This window comes from Hirundo rustica, chromosome 7, assembly GCF_015227805.2.
Source record: "Hirundo rustica isolate bHirRus1 chromosome 7, bHirRus1.pri.v3, whole genome shotgun sequence".
Classification (NCBI taxonomy): domain Eukaryota; kingdom Metazoa; phylum Chordata; class Aves; order Passeriformes; family Hirundinidae; genus Hirundo; species Hirundo rustica.
In genome coordinates this window covers 6,167,631-6,177,555 of record NC_053456.1, presented here as the reverse complement: position 1 = coordinate 6,177,555, position 9,925 = coordinate 6,167,631, and positions in this window count along the sequence as shown.

The following is a 9,925-nucleotide window of genomic DNA, read 5'->3' as shown; positions in this document are numbered from 1 at the left end:
AGAGTGTTCATTTTTACATGCAGAAACATTTGTCAGAAATTTCAGTTGGTAACAGTTTGGAGTCCTTGCTTTTATTGAACAAGCTTTCAAATGATTCCAGCTAAATTTTACTGTGAGGGTTGCGAAGAAAATAGTTGTGAAGACAGACATCTTGACCACTTTAAGAGTTAGCAGCTCTCTAAACTAAAATGTAATTCTCTCAGAAGTCAAGATCAGACTCAGGAAATGAGCACCAAAACAGCCTTCACTGGAGGCTCATGCAATATGCTTTCCCAGTAAAAACTCAAGCCCTGGAGAAAATAATGGAGTTAGTTAAATATTCAAACAGGAAATGCTGTATTAAATCAGACCAATATTCCATTTGATATGAAGCCAATTTTTGACAGTTACCAGAAGCAGAGGAAAGTATATCAGGAATAATTTTGAAGAGGGTTGCTTGTAAAGGGTATCTCTTAAACTGTAATCTCTTTGTGGTAGGATTACTTTTAAAAATGTAAACGTTAAAGAAAAGATATGTCAATATGGTTGGTCATAGTAAGAAATCTGGAAGGGCTGTAAGTCCCTGCAGACAACTGTATATATTGTAAATTTGAATTCTTTTTTCAGCGTGAATAATTTCTAGGGTGCATGCGCCAGGAGATGTTGTCACACTCAGTTGTCCAATCTTCTTCTTTTCCTCTAGGTGTACATTGAAATCCAGATAGCAATATGAATGTGCCTAATAAATTCAAAGTAATGGGGCAGGAGTTATTGTATCTGAGGCTGGTGAGGTGTTAGGGATTCACACGCTCTCCAGGAATATGGATTTGCTGTCATGCTGTCCTATTGTGTGAAGGCCACCGTCCTGCAGCAGCCGACAACTTTTGAACTTCAGGTGTGGTACTAACAGACTCAGGTAGAATCAGCATGGATCATTTCTCAATTAAATGATTGGTTTTATGGTGACAGCAGAAGAAACTCCTTTCAAAAGATACATCAAGAAGTAGAAATAATATTTCCATTATGTCTAAAAAAATTATATCCTAAGAAGTAACAAACCCCATCAATTACACTTTTTTTTTTTTTTTTTTTTTTTTTTTTTTTTTTTTTTTTTTTTTAATCACAAGGCATGAGAAGAAGCTTAATAAAATAAAATTTAGATTTTTTTTTTTCCCCCTTTGGAAACTAGAACATAAATCACTGGGTTTTGTAGTCTTTTAATAAGTGTTGGGATCTTCTGAGAAACAAGATAGAATGGGGAGAATTAACTATCCAAATAATAGCTGGTTGTGACAGCTACAGCTGTAGCTTATAGGGTATTGAAAGAAAGAAACCTTTTGGGATCAAACATCCTGTGTGCTCTCCCTATGACATTCATACTTTAATTCAAAAGTGCAGTCTTCTGAGATATATTTCAGATTCTGTGTTGCTGCTGTCATCAAGCATATCATTCCTATTATTCTCAGTTCACTGGGTTGTGCAAGAAACAGTTTTTCTCCCAAAGCCCAGGAAATGAGCCATGTTGATTGTTCACCAGAGAATACAACTGAAGTTTAGCTTAGTGTGGGACTGCAAGAGTATTTTCTGTAATCAAAAACCGTGTATCCATTCTGTGTCTGAAAGCAGGATCAGAAGTTCCCAGGTTTTCCAGGATATGTAATTATTTCAGCCATTCTGATACAATAAGACTGGGTTCAGTCGTTGCTTTTCTCTTATCAGATTTGCCATAGTCTGCAATACAATAAACTCCCCCACAAAAACAATGTTAAAATAAGGTTAAGGTGAGGACATATACTCACAAAGGAAGGAAGTTCTGAAATACTGTTTTCATTAAAATCTTCACTCAACAATCAGAATGTTATGAAAGATGAAGGGTCTGTGGCTAAGGACTGAAAGAATCCTAATTTTTTTACTACTGTGGTATGATCTTTATTGTGCAAAAGGATTCTTCAGTGATCTGACCCATCTTGATACTCCCATCCACTATCAAAATGCATGAAAAGTTATTGCACTAGATTAGTTGCAATACTTCTATATTTTTCATGCATCAGTGTCTTTTTTCCTTTGATATTCAAAGATAGCATTCAAAACTGAGAGCCTGTGTTCCATTCTGAATTTCTCTGCCTTTCAGAAACGTCCTCTGGTCATCCTGTTCTGCATCTGAAGCCCTGAAATAGCAGCTGCAGTACCTGATTTGAAGCCTCAATTGCTGTCACTTGTTGTTCTTTTACAGCCCCACATAGAGCTATTTAGTCAAGACATAGATTTCCAGGCACATTTACTCAGTTTCATTTGGACATCACAAAAACTGCCTTTGATACAAATCTTGTTCACTTTGATAAGGTTTCCATAGATTCCACAAATATGATTTGACACCTAGATTTTTTTGTTTATTGACTTCCTCTTATGCTTGTCTTCTTTTGGCATGTTATTATTCCGACATATCATTTAACATTCACCTAGATTATTTTGAGGAATTTTGTGCTGTTTTGTCTGAGATTGCTTTGCTGGAAAGCCACAGCATATTTGAACTGCTATATCATATGCCACTGGCAAAGTATTATAAAAAGTGTAAATAATAACTTCAATATATTTTTCCTACCGTCCTTGCTATCAAGAAACAGAATTTTTCAATTAATTTAATATAATCATCTAGTAAGTATATTTTGATGATAAAATAATCACCTGATAATAAGAATACATCAAGCAAAAGCTACAGTTTGCTAATAATGAGATTGTGTGGAAGAACAACGAGGAAACCGTAATGACTGTACCAGCATCAAAACCTCACACCTTTTGCAAATGTTTTGTGCCCTCAAATGAACAATGAACAAAAATGCATGGTGTTCATTGAACCATCTGAACAGTGTAGGAGGAGTTGTGACCTTTTTGTTAAAGGCAAGTTGTGCCTGTCAAATTTGCTGACCTTCAACAGCGGGGTTACAGCCTCGGTGGATAAAGGCAAAGCAACTGATGTAATCTACTGAACTTGTGCAAAGCTCAGTTGGACACTGTCCCACACAATATCCTTGTCTCTAAACAGGAGAGAGATGGATTTGATGGCTGGACCATTCGGTGGGTAAGGAATTGGCTGGCTGGCTGCACTCGAAGGGTTGCAGTCAATGGCTCAATGTCCAAGTGGAGACCGGTGACGAGTGCTGCTCCTTGGGGGTGGCATCAGGACCTGGTGCTGTTCAACATGGATGCTGGGACTGAGAGCACCCTCAGCAGTCTTGCTGATGACATCAACCTGTGTGGTGGGGTGGACACAGTGGAGGGAAGGGATGGAGAAGACAGGGTTCTGGGAAGACCTTAGACCCCCTTCCTTAGAGCCCCTTAGACCCCTTAAAGGGGCTACAAAATGAACTGGGGTTCTTACAAGGGCATGGAGGGATAGGTCAAGGGGGAATGGCTTCAGACGGGAAGAGAGTAGATTTTAAATTTGATATTCTGAAGAAATTCTTCCCTGTGGTGATGGAGAGGTCCTGGCACAGGTTGCCCAGAGAAGGTGTGGTTATCCCATACCTGGAGGTGTTCAAAGCCAGGCTGGATGTGACCCTGAGTGATCTGGTCTAGAGGAAAGTGTCCCAGCCCAAGGCAGGGTGGTTGAAATGAGACGAGTTTTAAGATCCCTTCCAAACCAAGACATTCTGTGATTCCAAGATTGTGTACAGGAGACAAATTACAAACTGTATTAAAACAATTCTGAGGTTTTTCTTGTTACTTTCACTCTTGGATGTTTTTATTTGGGAATAAAAAGGTCCATGCAGAGAGAGTTGAGATTTTTGGAATTTTTTTTTAAGTAGCTGTTCTGCTTTGTGTATTTTATCCTACTTGGATGAGAGAGTTTAAGAGTGTTTAAGGCAAGGCCTTCATTTTTATCAAGATGCTATTCTGATATATGCAGGTTTTTGTTGCAAGATGCCATGGAAAGCTGTGGAACAAGGTAGAATATATTCAGTTAAAAAATTCCATAGAAAAGCCTGAACTTGTTTGTATGTTTGTAATCCTGTGCTCAAGATACTGCTGCCATGAGGAGATCTGTATTTTTGTCTCATTTTACTGTATATCCTGTTTTGTTTTTGTTTTTCTGTTTCTGTCTCTTATCTATTCTATTTGTACTTTTTTCCCCCCACTTATGTTAGAGAATAAAATCAGTGAATTAACAGGAAAACATATAAGGTAAAAAATAAACAGATTTTCAATTACAGCAGTCATTTTAATTATCATTAATAGGGATGTCCATCTTTAAATGAACATAAATTACTGTGGAAATATGATGGCTGTCAGATTGACAACAAATCTGATTTAATTTATTCTCTGTATAGGTACAGATCCTTTGTTGTCTAAGTTGTCATAACTGATGACTTAGTGAACTGTGATATATTACTCCAGCTGGGGAGAGGCCAGTGTAAGAATATTGGTCAATCAGTGGTTCAGTTTTCTTTCATTTTATATTCTTCCCCTTAGATTTTCCTTGATTTTACTCTCCTGTGTTTCCCTGTTTTTTCTCAGCTGTGTGGTTATTTAGGGAACAATCATAGCATTCATAGAGGTTTTTAGTATAATAAATGTTTTCACATTTAGTTTGGTATAAAATTTACATATGTTTGGCAGTGCTGTGTCAAATGGGAGTAAATCCTGAGGAGGTGCCCCTGACTTAACCCAGTGTCTTGTGTTATCCAAAGAATAACTTCAAAGCTGATTATTTCACTGAGAGGAACCACACAGGGCAACCCTTTGATTTTCCTTTTTACTGCTCACAAGCTCTGATAAAACAAATTAAAATAAAATTTCTCAAAGACTACTTCTTTATATTTTTAGTTGCCCTAATAAAAGAGATCACCTCCACGTTTTCGGTTGTGTTATAAAGTGCTTTTCTGTTGAGCCAGTGTGATTACCATTTGCACATTCCTTAGTTTAAAGGAAAAAAGAAAGCTTTATAACTTGGAGCTTGTATCACACAGCCCTGGCATTGTGTTTAACGTGATTCAGTACTGCAGCTGTTTATTCCCTTTCTTCTTTTCTCTGACAACAATTTAAGACGTTTTTGTTTAAAGTGAAACCATGTTCCTGTTTTTCACCTACGTTATAAAAATCCTGCCGTATTTGAAAGTGTCATCAGTTCAGCAAATGTTTGAAACAGTATTGAGAATTTAATAGATCTGAGCAGATGGGTCCCCAGTTTCCATCCCTGTAGTGAAAGATGTGCACTGCTGAGAACCTGCCTTTAAACAATGACTATACCATATGTTGTAAAGAAACACATTAAGGTTTGGCAAACTGTTTAAAAAAATTACTTTGCTTCGTTCAGCCTCTTATTTTAAGAGTTATCTCAAAGTTATCTCAAAACATGGAACAAATCATTTAAATCAAACAGTTTAACCTGGTGTGTTCCAAACAGCTCTGTGCATAATTGAGAAAGACTCAGAAAATGCTAGTGGTGTATCAAGTAGTATGTTGGCAAATCATTTAACTGGGTTGTCCTGAAGTTTTGTTTGATGTGTGAGAACATAGACCTCTCACACTGTTTTTCTTATGAATGCAGGAAGTAATGGTTATTAGGGCCTGGGAATCTTGTTAATACATATATTTGAATTAACATGTTACCACTGACAGTAGACTTACTTTGTTAGCAAAGAGCTTGAAGCATTCAAGTAAAAATAATGTATTCAAAGGCCAGTAAAAGATGAAGTAACAACTTATCTTTTAGTGCATAAAAAGTAACCACACACTTAACATGGGATCTCTGTTAATCTACAACAGTGGGAAACAGCAAATAAGAGAACATAAAATACATTAAGGCTCATATGAAGAAGTAATGTCATGTAGTAGACAAATGACTTAAGTGAAGTAACAGCTGGACTTTCTAGGGTATAAGGTCTTATTTAAGCCTGAACTAAAGCAACTGCTGAATATTTTGTTCTGTCTACTAAAAATATTAGCTATCCCTAGACAGCTTAAATCATTTATATGCACATACTGTCATACTTTCGGATTATTGCTACTAGAAACATATTTGTGAAAACAACTTTTTTTTCCCTCTGGTTATCCTCCATTGTCCTGCCCAAGAATCTCTGTTTCCCCTGCTTTTTGGGAGGGTAGTCAGATACACTAGAAGTGACGAGTCAGTACCAGTGCCACATACCATGCAGTCCCAGTGAGGAGTGGTATGCTTCAGATCCAGATCCTTAGAGCCAGCTTGTATGGAATTGTCATCAGATGCCATTAGATACGGTCCAAATTTGTGGCCACAGTGATTGCTAGAGACTGCTCCCAAAGACTCTGCTTCCACAAGTCTACAGCTGAGCATTTATCCTCCAAGGCTGAACCTGCCATAACTTGATACAGTTTTAATTCACAGTTTGCAGCCTTCACATGGAAAACTTCAATTGTAACTAATACTTGGTATTTTTAACCCTGTTCTGTAGTCCTTAGTAAGTTCTTAAGTTGTATTTCCTTCCATCTCCAAGATAGTGCTGTACCCTGGCAATCTTTGCAGACAGAGGATTGGGTCCCTCATTCAGTTGTGTTAAATCATGGAGTCCAGTGGGCCGTGCTGTCTGCACAGCTGGGCGTTCTGGCTCACTCACTAGGGGTACTTTAGGCTGTGTCATTGCTTGCTAAGAGATTTAAAGCACACAACTGCAGGTTTTCTTTTACAATGTGCAATAGGTATGGCTTTTGAGTAGGAAGTGAAGGTTTGCCTAAGACACAGGTAATAATTAGGTGGTGAAGGAATGCACATTTAAGGATGCAATAACATTTAACGTGTGGGTGGTGCAAGCCCATTCATAACAGTAGTGCTGTACCTGTGGTGATCTGAGAGCTCAGAATACAAGCAAGGCAAGGCTTTTAGGAAAAGCAAAATCTTATTCATATGAGTTTTCAGCTGGAGAAAAGAATAAGCTTTTGAGAAAGCAGGACAGTAAGAGAGATGGTGTAGGAGCAGCAAATGTATTCAACCTGTATTCCTTTTTGTATTCCATTTGGGAATAATTGCTTTGATAATTTTAATTACTTAATTACATTAAACTATTTGAAGGAAAAAAAGGTGGCAAGGACTGTTGCAACGCAGGGAGAGATGGAAAAGTCATTAGTCACTGGAAGACAAGGATCATGATGGAAAACTACAATAAAGGGAAACTTAAGAAACAACTACTAAAAAAAGTGTATTGAGATTGGGAGTTTTATTGTGAAAAAATCCACAACTGTGTTCTTCCAAAGTAATCCTGTGAATTTTAGTAAATTCTTGTGGGTTGTGTTAGAACAGAATTTCTCCACCAGCATCCTTGCCAGACTGTGATTTACTATCTGTGATATAATTGTCTTCATGTTTGTATTTAAAGTAGCTAGGTTCTTTCTTTGTTCTTTCACTTCCTTAAATTGAATGTTTTCTCTCTTTTAGTGTGAAGGCACTTGTTCTTTTATTTGGTGAGAGAATCAAAGCAGCTCAGATTGCATAGCATTGTTTCTAATCAAATGAAAGTAGATAACTCTGTAGTTTGAAAGTGAAACCCAGCAGCAGTTCCAATGAAAACAAATCTCATTAAGTGTAACTATTTTCTCTATTTACATTGCCTTGTTTTCCGTCTCCTTGCAAATTGCTGTTTCTTCCATCTTCTTTTATAGTTCTAACAAACCAAAATGAAATTAAACATGCTCTGATTGCATTTACATAATCCAAAAAGTCAGTGACTCGTATCATATGGAAAGTACATGATCTAAAGACTCAGTTATGTGAACTTGGTAGAAAGTTTGTTGTTTGGTATTACCAGTACTTCTAGAACAAATGTGTCTGAAATACTTTCAAAAAGATAACTTAAAAAATTTCAAAAGAAGACATGGTTTGAGTCCTGCTTTCTGCAGTGCTTTCTGTAACAATATTATTCTTAGCAAGCAAGTGTTGATCATTAAGTATCTTTGTGTATATATTTTATTTTTAGTAATGATAAATGTCTGCAAAGCTTTTTTTTTTTTTTTTTTTTTTTTTTTTTTTTTTTGTCTGTGAAGTGTCCTACCAAAATGAAATACAGTTCTACTGTGAAGCAGAGACAAGAATTATGATTAACATTGGTCACTAGTTATTGCAAAAATCCCACTGAAAATCTGCTTCTAAGAAATTATAACTCTCATTACTAATACTATTCATACTTGAATTATGAAATTGATAGAATGACAAGCCTTGGTCTGATTTGCCAGTGTATATCATAATAAAAATCCAAATATCTAAGCTAATTTTCAGAGTGGTACTTTTGTTTAAATGCTGGTGTTTGCTCTTGTCATACTTGCATATGCAAACCCAGAAAATTGTGTGTTGTAATCATACCTGTACCTGCAAAAGAGGTTTTCACATGTAAATATGAAAGTAGATAATTTGAAAGTACTTCTAATATCAGCAGGAGGTGAAGACAGTGAGAAATACGTAGTGTTACTTAGTTATTTCTGTGAGCAGTGTTTGTAAAAAAGAAGGATTGTTTAATTGACTCATAACGCTGCATATTGTGTGCACCTAATTTACAGTAGATACTCAAGGACAGAAAGCTAAGATATTTGGGTGCATTTTTAGAACACAATTTCTTCTGAACAAACTGGATTCTTCTGGATCAGGTGATGAATGAACTACCAGTTCCTTAACAAGATCAGTTTTATAAATGATTTAAAGTACCTACATTTTCTTATATAATATTGGGGATTAAGCATAAAATTACTTATGTAGGAAAGTTTGACAGTTTGAGGAAAAATCTGAAATTTCTCTGCAGAATTTTTTTTTTTTATCATTGCCATTGAATAACAGTAACCTTTCAATTGATTGCTGTAAGATACTTTTTAGGAGAGGAAAGCTAGTGGCTTACTAGCAGAATTTGCTTTCAAAATTCACACTTGTCTCTCCTCTGTCAGTGTTTGTAGGGTGTAAGTGGTTAAAGGTAACCGGTGCCTTGAGATCTGAATCTCCAATCAATTAATTTTATTTTGGATAATTGCTTGCTCTGGACATCTGGTGTGATTACTTCTATCGTATTGCTTTTGTCTCTATTTCCACCAGACATCTGCCCTGCAGACGTTGTTTTCATTGCCAAAATGTCTAGAGAACCTGAGTTAGTCTCAGCTAGAGAACAGACTATAGACAAAGTCTCAGTGAATATAAGTCAGTTTGGGGGTTCCATAATGTTTGTTCGTGACATTTGAACTGCTAATTTAGCTATAACTATAAATTGCATCAGATAGCCTTAAATTTCACTCAGCTAAGAAGTGCTTATTTTTCTTCATTCTCTATCAGTTTTATGTTTTTCCATGTGCAACTCATCCCAACATCATGGCTCCTAAAGGTGCTGTGAAACAGCAAGAGCTGTTTCTCTAACATTCGCAAAAGGACATTGTCACAAAGATGTTTCGAGAAAACATCAATTCTGAATACTGGTGGTAAAGGATATTGCTTAATTTGCCAGGTACTGACCAGATGAAGATTAGTCATATAATAACTTTATAATAGAATATTCTTATTCTGCAGAATGCTGGTGTACTGGTGAATTCGAAAGCTGTATGAAAGAGTGTTAACTTTTAGGTTCTGCTTTAGTTTAAAATCGTTGCTTTTATTATCTACTGCAAAAAAAGCCAAATATCCTGTTATATTATTATAAATGATGGCATTACAAATCCAGTTTTGGAGTTAGAGAAATGTAAGTCTCTTCAGAGTTCCAAAATTAGTGTCTGAAGTAGACACTCAGACCTGAAATCTGTGCATATGAGCAATCTGCCAGTATTCCTTCCTCAGTGTGGGTATTCAATTGCTGAAAGAAGTTGCTGAAAGGGGAAGAAAATCTCATTGTATTTTCTCATATCAAATTTACTTGACTATGTCTAATTATATCATGGTTGACTGTCAGCAGAAAAAGTGCTTGGGTAATGTTTTCCAAGAGCATAATAAAAAAATGCAAAGAAAAAA